Genomic DNA, 16,074 nt, shown 5'->3' on the forward strand with positions numbered 1-16,074 from the left:
GGTAGCGGATGACAGAATGAGGAGTAATGGTCTCAAGTTGCAGTGGGGGAAGGTTTAGGTTGGATATTAGGAAAAACTTTTTCACTAGGAGGGTGGTGAAACACTGGAATGCGTTACCTAGGGAGGTGGCGGAATCTCCTTCCTTAGAAGTTTTTAAGGTCCGGCTTGACAAAGCCCTGGCTGGGATGATTTAATTGGGGATCGGTCCTGCTTTGAGCAGGGGGTTGGACTAGATGACCTCCTGAGGTCCCTTCCAACCCTGATATTCTATGAACTGTATGCTTTGATATCCAGGCTGGACACCATGTTTAGCATCTCTGCTCTTGTGAAAAATGCCCTGGGTTCTTTACTGATTACAGATATGGTTTTGTCTTGTTGACACAAACACCACTGAGATCAGCATGGTGTCCACAATGCCATATAGGAGCACTTGTTCAGTCCTGGAACAGAGAGAAGAGTTATGCTTCTTGGCAGATAACACCTCTTCTGGCACTGATCTGTGGCATGATGCAAAGATCACTGGGACAGCTTCTTCCCATGTCAGAGGGCTTTTGATCAGGCCCTAATGCTTCCTGTAGCTCCTACATGCATGTATCCAAACATGAGACTGGTCTCCCTCGTAACGTCTGATGGGTTCACAATAGACATGGCTGCAAATCTCATCTTCTGTTTAATAGTAACAATGTGTGAGGGCTTAAACTTTATGCACCAAATGACTTTTGCAGATTCATTCTGACATTTAATCAACTACAAACACAGTTTATTGCTTAATGTACTCCTGTCATAGTTCAGGGCAACTGCGCCCATATCTCTCTCACCAGTCCAGCGAGGGCACCCACTCAGAGGCGGATTAAGGTTTCCTGGGGCCCCAGGTCAGAGCAAGTGCGGGGGCCCCTCCCCAGCCCTTCTGCCTGCAGCCCCATGCCCCTTCCTCCTGTGGCCCTCCCCACATTCCCACCCGTTTCTGCCCCTTTCCTTGGGGCAGGGCCCACCCCTGTTCCACCCAGGGTCATCCCCCCTCTGCATTCTGCCCCCCCCCCCCACTGCAGCCCCAAAACCCCTTTGTCTCATTTCTGCTCCAGACACACACACTGCAGCCCCAAGACTGGAGAAGCTCTATTCCCGCTGTGCCCCGGGGCTGTGGTGTATGGAGTGAGAGCTCTTCCAGGCCCAGGGCCACAACAGCGATCTGGGGCCTGGGGCTTGCCTCCACCACCCCTTGTGCTTTTGCGGGGGACCAGCGTTGGGGGGCTGGGGCTTCTCCCGCCTGACTTGGCTGGTGCTTCTGCCAGAGAGCAGGGTCGGGTGTGGGGGCTTCCTCGGCCACCCCACAGCTTCTGCTGGGGACTGGCTGCGGTGGGAGGGGGTTGGGGCTTCCCCTGCCCAGGGGCTTCGGACCGCTGGGGGTGGGGCTTCCTCTGTCCTGCAGCTTCTGCCAGGGATGGGGTCAAGGTCCCTGAGGCAGGGGGGCTTCCATCGTCCCTCCCACCCAGCAGCCGGGGCTCCAGGCTTCCACCATCCAGCAGTGGATATTTTCCGGGCCCCCGGGTATGGGCCCCCATCAGCCCAGTGGCTAATCCACCACTGCACCCACTCTCAGCCATCTCCTGTCCTGGGTGAAGACCCATGCAGGGAGGGATAGCTAAGTGTTTTGAGAATTGGCCTTCTAAATCCAGGGTTGTGAGTTCAATCCTTGAGGGGGCCATTTAGGGATCTGGGGCAAAAACTGGGGATTGGTCCTGCTTTGAGCAGGGAGTTGGACTAGATGACCTCCTGAGGTCCCTTCCAACCCTGATATTCTAGGATTCCCTTCTGACCAGGGTATTTCCAGGCTGCACAGTTCCCCACCTACACTGTGTTATCCCCAAGAGAGACAGGCTGCCCAACCACACCTGCTTGCTGTCTCTTCAGGGACTGACCGAGTGATTGGTAACAGTTTAAGTAACCACACAGTTCTATCTATGCAAGTCTATTGTACTCTTAAGGAAAAAGCACTGCAGAGACAACATACTAAAACCAATAAAAAACCCTACACTCATGTTAATAATCTTATCAGACATCACCCCACCCTAACATGAGCTCTGACAGGCACAGTCCTTCAACGCCCACCCGAGGGATTTCCTTTGTGGTCACAAGTTCACCACAACCTCTTCTCAGAACTAGCATCCAGTCTTATGGAGCCTCAGTGGACCCAGTCCTTCCAACCATATCCTAAGGATGGAGGACAGGGGTCCTGTTCATTTGCTGGATTGGGGCGGGGGAAGGCCTTGAGCCAGTTTAAAACGAGGCTATCTAGACAAAGTTTCCTTTCTTTGTCTGTTGGCCCCTGAAGAATCCAGTCTAAACTAGTATATGTATATCCTTCCAGGGGCTACATTAATCAAAGGGTTAATAACGGAGGGTGTACATTAACATCCACCTCTACTAGACAAGGTACATCTATTTCCACAACATGTACACAACTGCATTTTATTGCAATGTACCCCAAAGCTATTAACCCTAATGCAACAAGGTTTAACTTAATTCAATAAAGTTTATCTTAATTCCCTAAGATTTGCTCAGGATATTGTCAGTCTGTCACAATTTCCTTGCTTTCGGCATTATCCCTTACACAGCATGCAAGGTCTTGTCTCATCACTGAAGGGGTTACCTTTAAAGGCAGTATTTTATTGCGCTATTTCTGGTCTACATGTTCTATTTGCTGTAATTAGCAGCTAAAATGCCTGGATCTAGTATTAGCAAGAAGCCAGGAAGCGTGTGCAACTTCACCCTTGTGCCAGTTTTAGAATAAAGACGTTCAGATGGGATAAGAATAAACACCAGCTCCATAGCAATCAGGAGGTTCTGATGTTGTCACAAACAGAGAGCATTTATCATAAAACTCACAACCCATTTGAAAATGAGTAATTTCCGCATCAGTAGCCATTACTCTTCTTTAGAATGAATGTAAATTCTATACGCTGTATGTTAGGATGACATTTTGGGGTAGGGTTATCTAAAGCACTCGATGTTGGCCCAACTCTGCTCCCATCCACTTAATGGCAAAATGCCCTTGGATTTCAATGGAAGCAGAAGCAGGCCAAGTCTGGTCGCTTTTGAAAATCCCTCCCAAAGACTAGCTCCATAAAAGTTTGCTAGCAGTATGTCTGCTGACGCTTCAGCAGCCTACCTTGCAAGAATCTCTAAGCACTGCACATAATAAAGCTGGTACATGAATACTCATGGAAAGCAAATATTAAACTTTGCACTGGAAGAATATACAAGGGATGGGACACAGATTAAGGCATCGATCCAGCAAAGCCCCAATGTATGTATTTAAATGTTAATGTGTCTGCGTAGCTCCATTGCAGTTGGGTTAGGGACTTTTGTCTTCTGCTCTTCTAGGTCAGTGGGGGATGGGAGCAAAGTGCAGCTGGGGTACAAGACTTGCACACTCCCTTCCAAAGCTGTGGCCCCAGTCTAGGAAAGCGCTTAGGCCTGTGCTTAAAACTTGAAGCAGGCACCTTTTCTCATTGAAGGCAGAAGGAACAGTGGCACCAAAAACCACAGATCCCTGACTCTTCTCCGCACTCCAGCCAGCCATGTCTCCCGAAAAACTGCTGACCCTCGTCCACCCCAGGCTGCGGGGACGGAGACCCTTGCCTTTTAGGCTCCTCTGCTCTCCCTCCTCCACGCATAGCTTTGGCTGCTCTTTCCTCTCATTTAATCCTGTCTTCACTTTGCAGCCAAGGGACACTAAGGCCTTAAAGTGTACAATGCACATGGCAAGTGACACCTGAACATAGCAGTGTTAGCTGCAGTAACCTCAACGCTCCCTGAGGCAGGATTAAAATAGGATTCCCATCTCCCTTTGTCTAAGACAAGACAGACTGGAAGTACCTTCCTACACCAGAGCAGGTCTTTTCCCTCCAGGCAGGTGCCCGAGTCACCAGGCTGTAGTCATTCCCACACGCTTTCTCTCTGGCCCACTGACCATTCAAGTGTTGTATACAAGTGGAGCAGCTCCAAAAGGAGAGCAGGAGGGAGCCACCCCAGAATACCATATAGCCTGGTGGTTAGGTCACACACCTGGGAGGGGAGAGACCTGGGAACAAATCCTTGCTCTAGAGCCGGGGGGGGGGGGGGGAGTCCCCTATCACAGGTGAGCATCCTAACTTCTGAGTTAAAGGTTATATAGAGAGCAGCCCCACACACTCAGTTTTTGTTAATCCAGCCCTTCATTTCCTGTACTGCTATTAAAAAAATACATGAAACAAAAGGTTTCATTTGGGGTCAAATAAAACATTTTGTTTGATCTGAAGTGAAATTTTTCCAACATTTTCCAATTGCCAGAAAGTTCTGAAAATTTTCAGATTGACCCCAGTTGTTTCCCCCTCAATATTTTGGAGCTGCCAGTGGACTGAAAGAACAGTTATTCACACAGCTCTACTCAAGATTAGGAAAGTCATGGAGTCCACACACTGCTAGCAGCACTTCCTGCTGGCCATCCGGGGAATTAGCTGTGCCAGGCTTGCACTCTCCCTCTGGTGGTGTCTTCCCCCATCCTGTCTCACTCTGCAGCCCTGCTCACTCTCGGATCTGCAGTCTCCTCTTCATGGCTTGGTCACTAAGGTCATCCCCTTCCAGGGAATTCAAAGTCCTTCCAGACCCACTGTCTGGCTGGCATCTCCAACAAACACCCTTGCCACTTCCCAGCGGCTGGAGGGGAACCTAGACCCACCCTCTACACTGGGTTCCAGCCAAGGGATCCTATAACAAACAGCCAAAGTCTGCACAGTCTGATCTTTTGCTGCTGCTTCCCTGGGCTTCTTCCTACTCCTCAGGCATCCCTCCTCTCTGGGTTTGCCAACTCCCTTCACTCAAGGAGTAACTACAGCCTCCTTCCCTTCCTTCCTGCAGCCCTCTTGCTGCTCACCACTCCTGAGCTTTATACTGGCCCACTGTTCCTGCCCAGCTGAGCCTACCTCTAATTAGTGGCCTGCTCCCTGGCTCCTCTTCCTGGTGCACCCAGTGGAGTTAATTGGCCAGCCTGCCCACCTTAACCCCTTTAAGTCCTGCATGGGGAGGACACTCCAACACAAGGAATTAGGAGTATTTGTTCCATTGATTTTCTCTCCCACTCTCTTCCCTGTTCAAACCCACCCCAGGTCACACTACAGTTTGCGGTTGGCTAAAGTGCCCACATTCCAGAAAGTAACCACACATCATAATCTACACTCTCTTTGATGCTTCTTTAGGGTCAATCTACACTTGGGCAGCATGTAGAATACAGACACCTCATGCCCAGCTAGCGCCAGTATAAATAGGAACGTAGACAGTGAGGTACTGCTTAGACCAGTAGAGTACCCTACATGTCTGAACTCCCACAACATATACCCTATGTAGGTACATACCCTCTACAGAGCATATACCTTCTACAGGCCATATCAAGTAGGCTGGGGGTTGAATCCAAGGCCAGTATTACCACCTAGTGGCAGTACTCCAGACTGTGTCACCCAGTGGCAAGACTTATGAGGAGAGGCTGAGGGAACTGGGCTTATTTAGTCTTCAGAAGAGAAGAGTGAGGGGGGATTTGATAGGAGCCTTCAACTACCTGAAGGGGGGGTTCCAAAGAGGATGGAGCTTGGCTGTTCTCAGTGATGGCAGATGACAGAACAAGAAATAAAGGTTTCAAGTTGCAGTGCGGGAGGTCTAGGTTGGATATTAGGAGGTTTCACTATTTCACTAGGAGGGTGGTGAAGCACTGGAATGGCTTACCTAGGGAAGTGGTGGAATCTCCATCCTTAGAGGTTTTTAAGGCCCAGCTTGACAAAGCCCTGGTTGGGATGATTTAGTTGGGGATTGGTCCTTCTTTGAGCAGGGGCTTGGACTAGATGACCTCCTGAGGTCTCTTCCAACCCTGATATTCTATGATTCGAAGAGTCAACAGCTGCTTCGCCTAACAGCTGGAGTCAATAGTTGTGTCCTCTAATGGTGAGAGTCAGGAGCCATTTTTGCCTAGAAGCCATAGTCAGGGCCCAATATGTGGCCCAATGGTGAGAGTCCACAGCCGTATCACCCAATGGCAAGAGTTAATGGCCAGGATAGGGGAACCCAGACCTCCCTGCTCCACCAGGTTCCAATCCAGGGCCCAAAGAAACAGTCATTCAAAATGTGCAGCCTAAGAGCTGGGCGCCCCTCCACCTACCCATTGGGCCACTTCCTACCCCACCTTCAGTTCCTCTGCCGCTGTCACTGGTCTGCCTTGGGGTCCTCCTGGTGGTTCTCTCAGGCCTCTATCTTGTCATCTTCAGCCCCACAGCTATGAGGGCCTGTTTTGGCTTGACTGTAAGGCCTAGTCCCGGCCACCTGGAAACTCAGCAGCTTCTCTGCAGGAGGCTGCATCACCCAACTGCTCTCCTTCTCTGTCCACCCAGACTGAGCTGAGCTGCTCCCTTTTGAACTCTGCCTCCAGCAGGGCTGGCGGGGAGGGACATCCTGTGTCAGGAACAACTCCTTAACCCTTGCTTCACCAGTGTTCTTCACTTGTGAGAGAGGACATCTGCATTGGCATAAGCATTCCCTGAGCAATTGAGTGCTTGAAAGTCATAGGATTGCAGGGAAGAGTTACCACTATCACTAGCATCTAACAGAACCCAGACACATTCTTCTCTAGGGGTCCATCTCTATCCATTCAAAGGGTACCCCCACCAGTGGGAGTGGGATCCGGGGGATCTTGGGTGTCCCTTTGGGCCCTGTTAGCTGGCATTCGGGACATGAGGCACAAAAATTGCACACCTCCTTGTGGATGTCTGGCCAGAAGAACCTGTGGACCACTCACTACAGTGTTTTCTCCCTCCCTAAGTGCCAGCACATGTCACTGAGTAGGCTAGGTGTAGCATTTTCCACTGGAAATTTTTGGATACCAATAGTTGTCTCAACATTTCCTGAGTATGGGGATCTTTTGTCACTCAGTACAGCCACTCGTTCCAGAGCTCAACATGGGGCCTCTGCTTTATCCTTTGAGTTCCACCCACTTTCCCTTCAGAGGTGACTACCTGCTCCCAAATGTGGTTCAGAGTCTGGCCCTCCCACTGTTCCCACACAAAATCTTCATTTCCAATAGCCAGTCATGGCTTACCTCTTCTAACGCCCCTGGGCTAACAGGATGTCAAGTTGGCATTCTTGCCTGGCCTGAGGGGCCTTCACCCAGATCTTCTGTTCCCTCTCAGCCCATAAACTCCTTTACCTTCGGGCCTGGGCTAGTTTCTGCAGAGTGATTTCTGCTCTACTGCTACAGAAGTTCCCCAAAGCATTTCCAGTCTTGCTCCAGTAGGGTAGGCCAGTGCGGTCACTAAGCCTACTTGGCACGTTTCAATGTGGCCCTCTAGTTCCAGTCACACTTTGGTCGCAGGGTAGGGCCATATCTCACCGTGGATACATTGGAGGTAGACAAGAGTCCCCACCATGTCAGGGAATTCCATCACACTTGTAGCTAGACTGTTATGCAGACAACCAGAATTCACTAGGCCCATCACTTGAGTGCTGTTAACCTGTACTGGCAGCAGCAGCTTGGCTGGGCCCTGTTTCCAGGCTTAGGGGCCTGCCACCCATGCCTGTCTATAACTATAGTCCTGAAGAGGCACTCTTGACTGAAGTGTCCCCTTCTGACCACACTTGAAGCACTGGCCGTTTGGGGTCTCCAACAGTTGGCTCACTTCTGGGGCAGGGTGCCTCCAGGTGTGGCATACCCCCTCTTCGGTGCCCTGGTCCCCTTTCCATTCAACTTCAGTAGTCAGATTTCTCCCTCCAATCAGAGGCACTTCCCGTGGTGTCAGCCAGTTTAGCGGTCCTCGATCTTCCCTTCTAGACCATTCTCCACTAGGGGTTGGAGTCTTGCTTCCAGAGGAGCCTGACTTCAGTGTTGGTGAAGCTAGAACCTCAGCAGACATGTGGTTCTCCATGAAGGTCACAGCTTCTGGCAGGGTTGATGGTCGATGGTGTATCAGCCACTCCCTTCCTCTGGCTGGGAGAATCTGGGTGAATTGCTGTAATTCAATTGCTTCTTCCTCTTTCACTCCAGTCTACTCTTCTGGGTCTAACCAGGACCAAACACTGGTCCTGCAAACGTTGGGCCACCATGCAAGGCGAGGCTCCTGGTGGGCATCTTTCCTGGTGAAACCTCTGACAGAACATCTCAGAGCTGATACCTACATAGTCGAGCATGGCTATTTTTATTTTAGCATAGTCCAGCACCTCAGTGGGGTCCAAGCTTCAATATGCAGCTTGTGCAAGGCTGGTCAGATATTGGGCTATCAGAGTAGCCCAATGTTCTGGTGGCCAATATGCTGAGGTGGCCATCCATTCAAAGATGACTAGGAAGGCTTTGGGATCATCTCCGGGGCCCATTTTAATGAGCTGTGTGGGTAGCCCAGCAGAGGCACACATGGGGGCGTCTCCTACAGGTCCTGGTGCCAAAGTGTTGGATGTCCCTGGGGGCTGTGTAGTGTTGCCACGTGCTAGTTCAGATTTCTTGCTGGTGTTGGGCCTCCAGCTCCCATATTAGCTGTTGCTGCTGCTGTTGCTATTGGGCCACTTGCTGTTGTTGCTGGTCTGCAACATCTGCCCCTGTTGTTGCTGTTGCTGGACCGCCTGCTGTTGCTGGCTCTCCAGCATCCACTTCAGCAGTGTTTCTGTATCCATGATTCTCTTTAGAGTCATTCCCTCAGTACGTTGGGAGTCCTTTTAACAGGACATGGGCAATGCCCACGTTCTCCACCATGTGTCATGGGTGGCGGGCCGGGGAGAGGGTTAAATCCAAAGCCAGAACTACCTCCTCGTGGCAATACTCAGGAGTCAAGAGTCAATTGCTGCTTCGCCTAGTGGCAGGAGTCATTGGTTGTGTCGCCCAATGGCAAGAGTCGGTGTTGCTTTGCCTAGCAGCTGTAGTAAATGGCAGTGTCACCCAATAACGAGAGTCCATAGCTGTAACACCCAATGGTGAGAATCAGTGGTCAGGGATAGGAGAACCCAGGTCCTACCTGCTCCACTGGGTTCCAACCCAGGGCCCAAAGAAACAATCCTTCAATATGTTCCGCCTAGGAGCTGGGCACCCCTCCGCCTGCTCCCTGGGCCACTTCCTGCACCAGCTTCAGTTCCTCTTTGGATGACACTGATCTGCCTTGGGGTCCCCCTGAGAGTTTGCTCAGATCACTCGCTGGAGAGTCTCCCTCTGTGTGCGGTGGCTTATCATCCTCAGCCTCTGCAGCTGAAAGGTCTTAACCGTAAGGCCTGGTCCCAGCTGCTTGGATCCTCGGCAGCTTCTCTGCAATAGGCTGCACCTCTCAACTCCTCTCCTGCTCTGTCTGCCCAGACTGAACTGAGCCGCTCCCTTTTGAACTCTGCCTCCACTGTGAGCATGCCCAGCAGGGGCAGCGGGGTGGGACCTTCTGTGTCCAGAGCAACTCCTTGTAGCCTGATCTATAGATTATGTATTAATTATATAGATTACTTAAGAGTCCCCAGTTGTCACTTTGAGGGCTGACAGGTTTTTGTCCCAAGATCAGGCCCAGTATTATTAGAATTATTGTTCAGCTGGGAACCCCAATGTGCCCAGCTGCAACCCTCCCACTACAGGAACCCTTCTGTATTTACAAATCGTTTATTAATACATTCAGCACAGTCACAAACACTCTAACCCAGCACAGTAGAGAGAGAAAATACAGAAAATACGTCTGCACATCCATACTCACAGCATCCCTCGCAGAACAACCTGCAATGTCAGCCAACATCTTCCTCATCACCATCCTCTAGCTCCTCATCACCAGCGGCACCTCCCAAGGGTTACATCTCTCTCCTTCTGCCCACAGGCTGGGATACCACTTTCATAATACATTATGCTGATGCCACCATGTCTGATGCATATTCAGTAGGGGTTTCTCCAGTGATGAGCTGCCAAGATCTTAACAACCGGTTCCCTCCTCACCCCACGAGGGGGTTGTGGCCCGCCCCTGCCTCCCGGAACTCCTGCCCCATCCAACCCCCCATGTTCCTTGACGCCCCCTCCAGGATCCCTGCCCCAGCCACCCCCCTCCCCTGTCCCCTGACTGCCCCCAGAACCAGGCAGGAGGGTCTCGTGGGCCACCATAGTGGGTGCCCACCCCGCCCCACCCCTAAGAGCAGGAGGGACTTGCCGGGGGGCAAGATGGGGAGTCCCAGCAGTGCTTACCTGGGGTGAATCCTGGGAAGCATCCGGCAGGTCCCTCTGGCTCCTAGAGGCGGGGTAGCGTAGCTAGGGGGGGAGCAGGGGGAGCGGCCGCTCCCCCCACCAATCACATCAAAAGTGGCGTCTTAGACACTGACTCCCTGGGTGCTCCGGGGCTGGAGCGCACCCACGGGGAAAATTTGGTGGGTGCAGAGCACCCACCAGCAGCTCCCCGCCCCGCGCCCAGCCCCAGCTCACCTGACCTCCGCTCCACCTCTGCCTCCTCCCCTGAATGCACCACCCCGCTCTGCTTCTCCACCCCACCCCACCCGTACCCCCCAGCTTCCCGCGAATCAGCTGTTCGCGCGGGAAGCCTGGGAGGGCTGAGAAGCAGGCGGCGGCTTCGCGCTCAGGCCCAGGGAGACAGAGGCGAGCTGGGGCGGGGAGCGGTTCCCCTGCACCCCAGCCCCCGTGTTACCTGCTGCGGCGTGAGTGGCCCTCCTCGTGCCCCCCCACCCCAGCTCACTCCGCCTCCCTGGGCCTGAGCCCAAAGCCGCTGCCTGCTTCTCAGCCCTCCTGGCTTCCCGCAAGAACAGCTGATTCATGGGAAACCTGAGGGGAGGGGGTGGAGAAGCAGAGAGGGGCGGCGCGTTCAGAGGAGGAGGCGGAGCGGAGGTGAGGTGAGCTGGGGCCGGGCAGGGAGCTGCCAGTGGGTGCTCTGCACCCACCAAATTTTCCCTGTGGGTGCTCCAGCCCCGGAGCACCCACTGAGTCGGCGCCTAAGGCGCCACTTTTGGCCGGTTGTTAAATTTAGAAGCCCTTTTAGAACCGGTAAAAGGGCTTCTAAATTTAACAACCGGTTCCATCGAACCGGTGCAAACCGGCTCCAGCTCACCACTGGGTTTCTCCCCTCTTCTTTATTTGTATCTCCTCACCCTACTAATGCTGGGGTGTCCTTCTCCTATAGGTTAGTATATTAATAATTTCAACTTATTATCATCTATGTCAATTCGTTGCCATGGCACTCTTGTGGTTAGATGTTCTTTCCAAAACTTTCCAAAAGCTGATGTTAGCTTATGTTTCTGTGGTTGGCTGATGTCATTATGGACAATATTCCCCCTTATACTCTGTCAGGGTTCCCTCCCCACTCTGAACTCTAGGGTACAGATGTGGGGACCCGCATGAAAGACCCCCTAAGTTTATTTTTACCAGCTTAGGTTAAAAACTCCCCAAGGCACAAATTCTCCCTTGTACTTTGGATTAGGTAAACGCTGCCACCACCAATTGATTCAAACAAACATTTAGGGAGGGCCACTTGGAACCCTATCTCCCTCAGAGTATCCCCCCAAGCCCTACACCCCCTTTCCTGGGGTGTCTTAAGAATAAACAAGATGAGCACAGACCAACCTTGGGTTTTTAGGGACACTAAAAACCCCAATCAGATTCTTAAAAAACAGAACTTTATTAGAAGCACAAAGAAAAGATAAAAGAACAATTCTGTAAGATTAGAATGGAAGATAATCTCACAGGCAGTCAGATTTAATACATAGAGAATCCCTCTAGGCAAAACCTTAAGTTACAAAAAGACACAAAACCAGGAATACACATTCCTTCCAGAACAGTGAATTTCACAAGCCAAAACAAAAGAAAATCTAACGCATTTTCTAGCTAGATTACTTACTAACTTTATAGGAGTTGGATTGCTTGCTTTCTTGATCTGTCCCCAGCAGAAGCATCACACAGACAGACAAAGCCTCCCCCCCCCCACCCCGGCAGATTTCATAGATATTAGATATTAAGGTCAGAAGGGACCATTATGATCATCTAGTCTGACCTCCTGCACAATGCAGGCCACAGAATCTCACCCACCCACTCCTGCGATAAACCTCTCACCTATGTCTGAGCTATTGAAGTCCTCAAATCATGGTTTAAAGACTTCAAGGAGCAGAGAATCCTCCAGCAAGTGACCCGTGCCCCATGCTACAGAGGAAGGCGAAAAACCTCCAGGGCCTCTTCCCATCTGCCCTGAAGGAAAATTCCTTCCCGACCCCAAATATGGCGATCAGCTAAACCCTGAGCATGTGGGCAAGACTCACCAGCCAGACACCCAGGAAAGAATTCTCTGTAGTAACTCAGATCCCACCCCATCTAACATCCCTTCACAGGCCATTGGGCCTATTTACCATGAATATTTAAAGATCAATTAATTGCCAAAATCATATTATCAAGATATTTGAAAGTATCTTGTCCCCTGATTGGTCATTTGGGTCAGGTGTGAGCCAGGTTACTTGAGCTTCTTAACCCTTTACAGGTAAGAGGATTTTATAGTACTGTATCAGAGCTTCTTAACCCCTTCCCTTTATATTTATGACATACTCTATTTCCAATTCCCCAAAACTTAGGGGTGACCATTGGGCTGTTTATCTGTGCCAAAGTCCATAGGTCTCAAGCCTTATGCTAGCTGCTGAAGCCAGTGTCTCACAGGGGACAGGCCTGTAGGTTCCTTGTGTTACTGCTGAATATAATAAAGGCAGAATATAATGAAGGCAAGCCAGTGAATACAATAAAGGCAAACTAGACCTATGGGCTGCTCCCTTAACCCTCGTTTCACCAGTGTGGGGTTCATACACCCCAGCACAGGCTCTCTACACTCCCAAGCAGGGCCTCCCATGTGAACTCTGCCATTTTAGCAGTGTCATATTCCGCTGCCTTCCTGCCACCAGAACCTTCCCCCCACCCCCATGAGCCTCCCTGCTGGTGGAGCCTTCCCTGCTGTCTCTCTCCCACCAGCCCCTTTTGCGATGTGTAGCTACGCATACCCTACACACTGCTGCAAGCATAGGCAAGGGTAGACAAGGCCTAGGTTCCTATTTATTTTGCTAATTGTTAGCCTCCAAGGAGACACAATTTATCATAGTCCCTTGCACTGAGTATTCATTTTAGTCTTTAGTAACATAGCTATGTGAAGATGCCTGTGCAGTTCCTTTCCCATGGGCACCACATCTGGCACACTCTTCTCTTTTCATAGTCCTACATTATTTTTAAATGGTCTGCATGCTATTTGTTTTGTTATCTGGTGTCATGTATTCCAACCAAATCACTGCATATCCAATGCAGAAAATATCCTTTGCTCTCCCTTCTAAAAAAGAAGAAATCAAATAGGTTTTATTCTGAGAGGCTGACGAAGGGTGGGGGTGGGGGAGCAGATTTTTTTTTTTAAAGCAGAACTTTTTAAAGCTTTACTTATATTTTCAAAACCCTAAAGAGTGATACAGAATGCATAAACTGAGGATGGTAACTTCATACAACAAATCCTCCTGCGGCTGGCAATCCATACTGTAACCTAATTAGTCAATTCATTATCCCCATTACAAATATTAAGAACCAAAAGGTGAAGAGCATTCATCTCTCTTACAATCTCTTTTGCATTCCAATTAATATTCATTTCTATTGTTTTATTTTTAGAATCTAAATGTACTTGGCTTATTAAACTGTTTGTTTTTCAGCATGTGCATAAAAGGAAGACATAGGAAACTATCTAAATGTCTTTTAGTCAGCCCTTTCGAAAACATCAATTGCTCCATCACCAGTGTAGGACAGAGAAGGAGTCCTGGGTCTGGTGTAAGACCTGAGGCCTGACCCATCGTCAGCAGAATCAGGCCATGCCAGGAACCAAAATAGGCCATGTATTAAAGCAGATGCTTACACATTCACTGTCCAGTACATGAACGTGGCAAGGGTACTGCTAACATTGCTAAAACATAGGCACTCGTAAGAAGCAACAAATACTGGGTATGTGTGTGACCACATACCAAAAGATTAGCCCAGGTACACCCTGACCTAACACCAAATAAGCAGGTTTGACCGAAGTGATGAATCAGAATGTTTTCCCTGAGACATCTGGAGCAAGGTACAAGGGGAGGTAACAAGTGATCTGTAAACCATGTACCGAGTGCTTCCCCCGTCCCTGCTGTCCAGCTCTGCTGGTCTAACCCATTCTCGCCAGCCAGTGAGTGCCCTAATGGTGGCTGAGCCACCCAGAGATTGATGAGCCTGATACTGCTCTAGCCCCTGGGTGGGCGACTGGAAGCAGAGACTGAACCTGGGAGCTCTGGATCTAACAGCATGAGCCTCTGCTGCCTGAGTTCAAAGACCCAGCTCTGTTAGCCAAGGCTGTAGCAGACTCATCAACCACTATATGTGGCCCAGCCCCTAGCAGAGGGAGACAGAGCACCACCTTGATCAGGCACAGGTTAGACTGCCTGGTGCGCCAGCCTTCGCTGCCTCCTCACCCCCACAATGACCAGTTCTGGGAAAGGGGAGTAGCTGTGCCCCCATCCTAGGCAGGAATCCAGGGAGATTTTATCCCCTCTTCTGCCCAGGGACCATCATGTAAAGCTGAGATCACTGGTGAGGAGCCACTCTGGGAACTAGGGGAGGGCAGCAGGGGGCTGGAGGCAGCAGCCATGGCCGCAGAAAGATTAGGAAGGCAGCAAGCTGCTCTTTCCTTCCACTCCCTCATCTCCCACTGGGTCCTGGCAAACCAGAGATTGTGCCACTCGCAGACAGTGTGTGCACCTCACAGTGACCCACTGAGCTGCATCACACTCAACCTTGGCACCCTTCCATATCCATGTGAAACATGTATTCCTTCCTGCACACTTAGGGACAGCAGTTCCCAGATATCTTCATGTGCATCCTCTAGGAGTCTGTTGGTTTGTTTTCTGCTTGGTCAGTCACCATTCAAATGGCACACTGCCAAGTACACACTAAAAGTTTCCTGTTGTCACTATATAGCTCAATCAAAGAAACAAATATGGATGGATCCCCTTTGATTCTAGCAGAGCTTTAGTAAAGCAAACGTCAAAAATCTCATTGCTTATGATTCAAGTTGCGCTGCTCATGGAAGGAGACAAGGCTCAGAAAAGGTTTATAACTGCCAGTTCCCATGTGAAGGTTAAAACAGTGAGAATCTTGACACAGCTGTATGCAAGGTCATTTTATTTTGCTTTCTGCACATGCATGGGCACACATACACAATCTGAATTCCCACTGCAGGAGGTCCAGCTAGATTTTGGTTTATATTCTGTTCGGCACACATCTGACAATTTAATTAATCCAGATCTAGAGTTTTCCTCCTTTTAAAACACAGCAGTGACATCACCTGGTAGCCATGAACCCTGTTCCAGAGCACCAAGAGTGATTTGTTCTATGCAGCTAATTCTCTTGATTGTATCTTGAGTCTCGTGATATTTGGTAGTGATCTTACAGTCCCGGCTCCGGGAGTCATGGGATTGTGAGAGAATCTCAGCTTTCATTTTTTTAAAATAAAGTTTTGAACCCTCAGCGTTGCAGAGAACATCTTGACAACCTGAACCTTAAAGCTCCAAATAGCAGCAGACAAATAAAAAAAAATCCAACATTTATTATTTTTTAATAATCCCATGATTTTAAGCCAATCATACTTATGAAGGCCCTGATGTGATTTCTGAACACTTGGGGTTAGCCATACTGCTTGTTCTTTCATTCTACACTGCCGCTAGAAAGCTGCATATACCTTGTTTAAAAGGTTCAAAGGGAGATTCCTGTGTCTACTAGCTCTTCTCTAATTAGGAGGAGTAACAGAATTAAGACTGCAAAGGTCACCAAGCATCAGCAGACAGGCAGGCATCCCTGTTTATTACTGGCCTCCCCTCCCCACCTTCAAATGAATCGCCCTGCAGAACTGACAATAGAAAAGGTAATTTACAAAAGGATAAAGCATTGGCAAGGCCTGCTGCTCCTTCAGATTGGGCTGGCGTTCAAAGGCACTATGGGGAGGAGGTTGAAGCACTCACCTATCCCTGTCCAAAGGCTCAACCCCACAGGAGCACCAGGCACTCCATCTTAAG

The sequence above is a fragment of the Chelonia mydas genome, chromosome 4, assembly GCF_015237465.2.
Source record: "Chelonia mydas isolate rCheMyd1 chromosome 4, rCheMyd1.pri.v2, whole genome shotgun sequence".
Classification (NCBI taxonomy): domain Eukaryota; kingdom Metazoa; phylum Chordata; order Testudines; family Cheloniidae; genus Chelonia; species Chelonia mydas.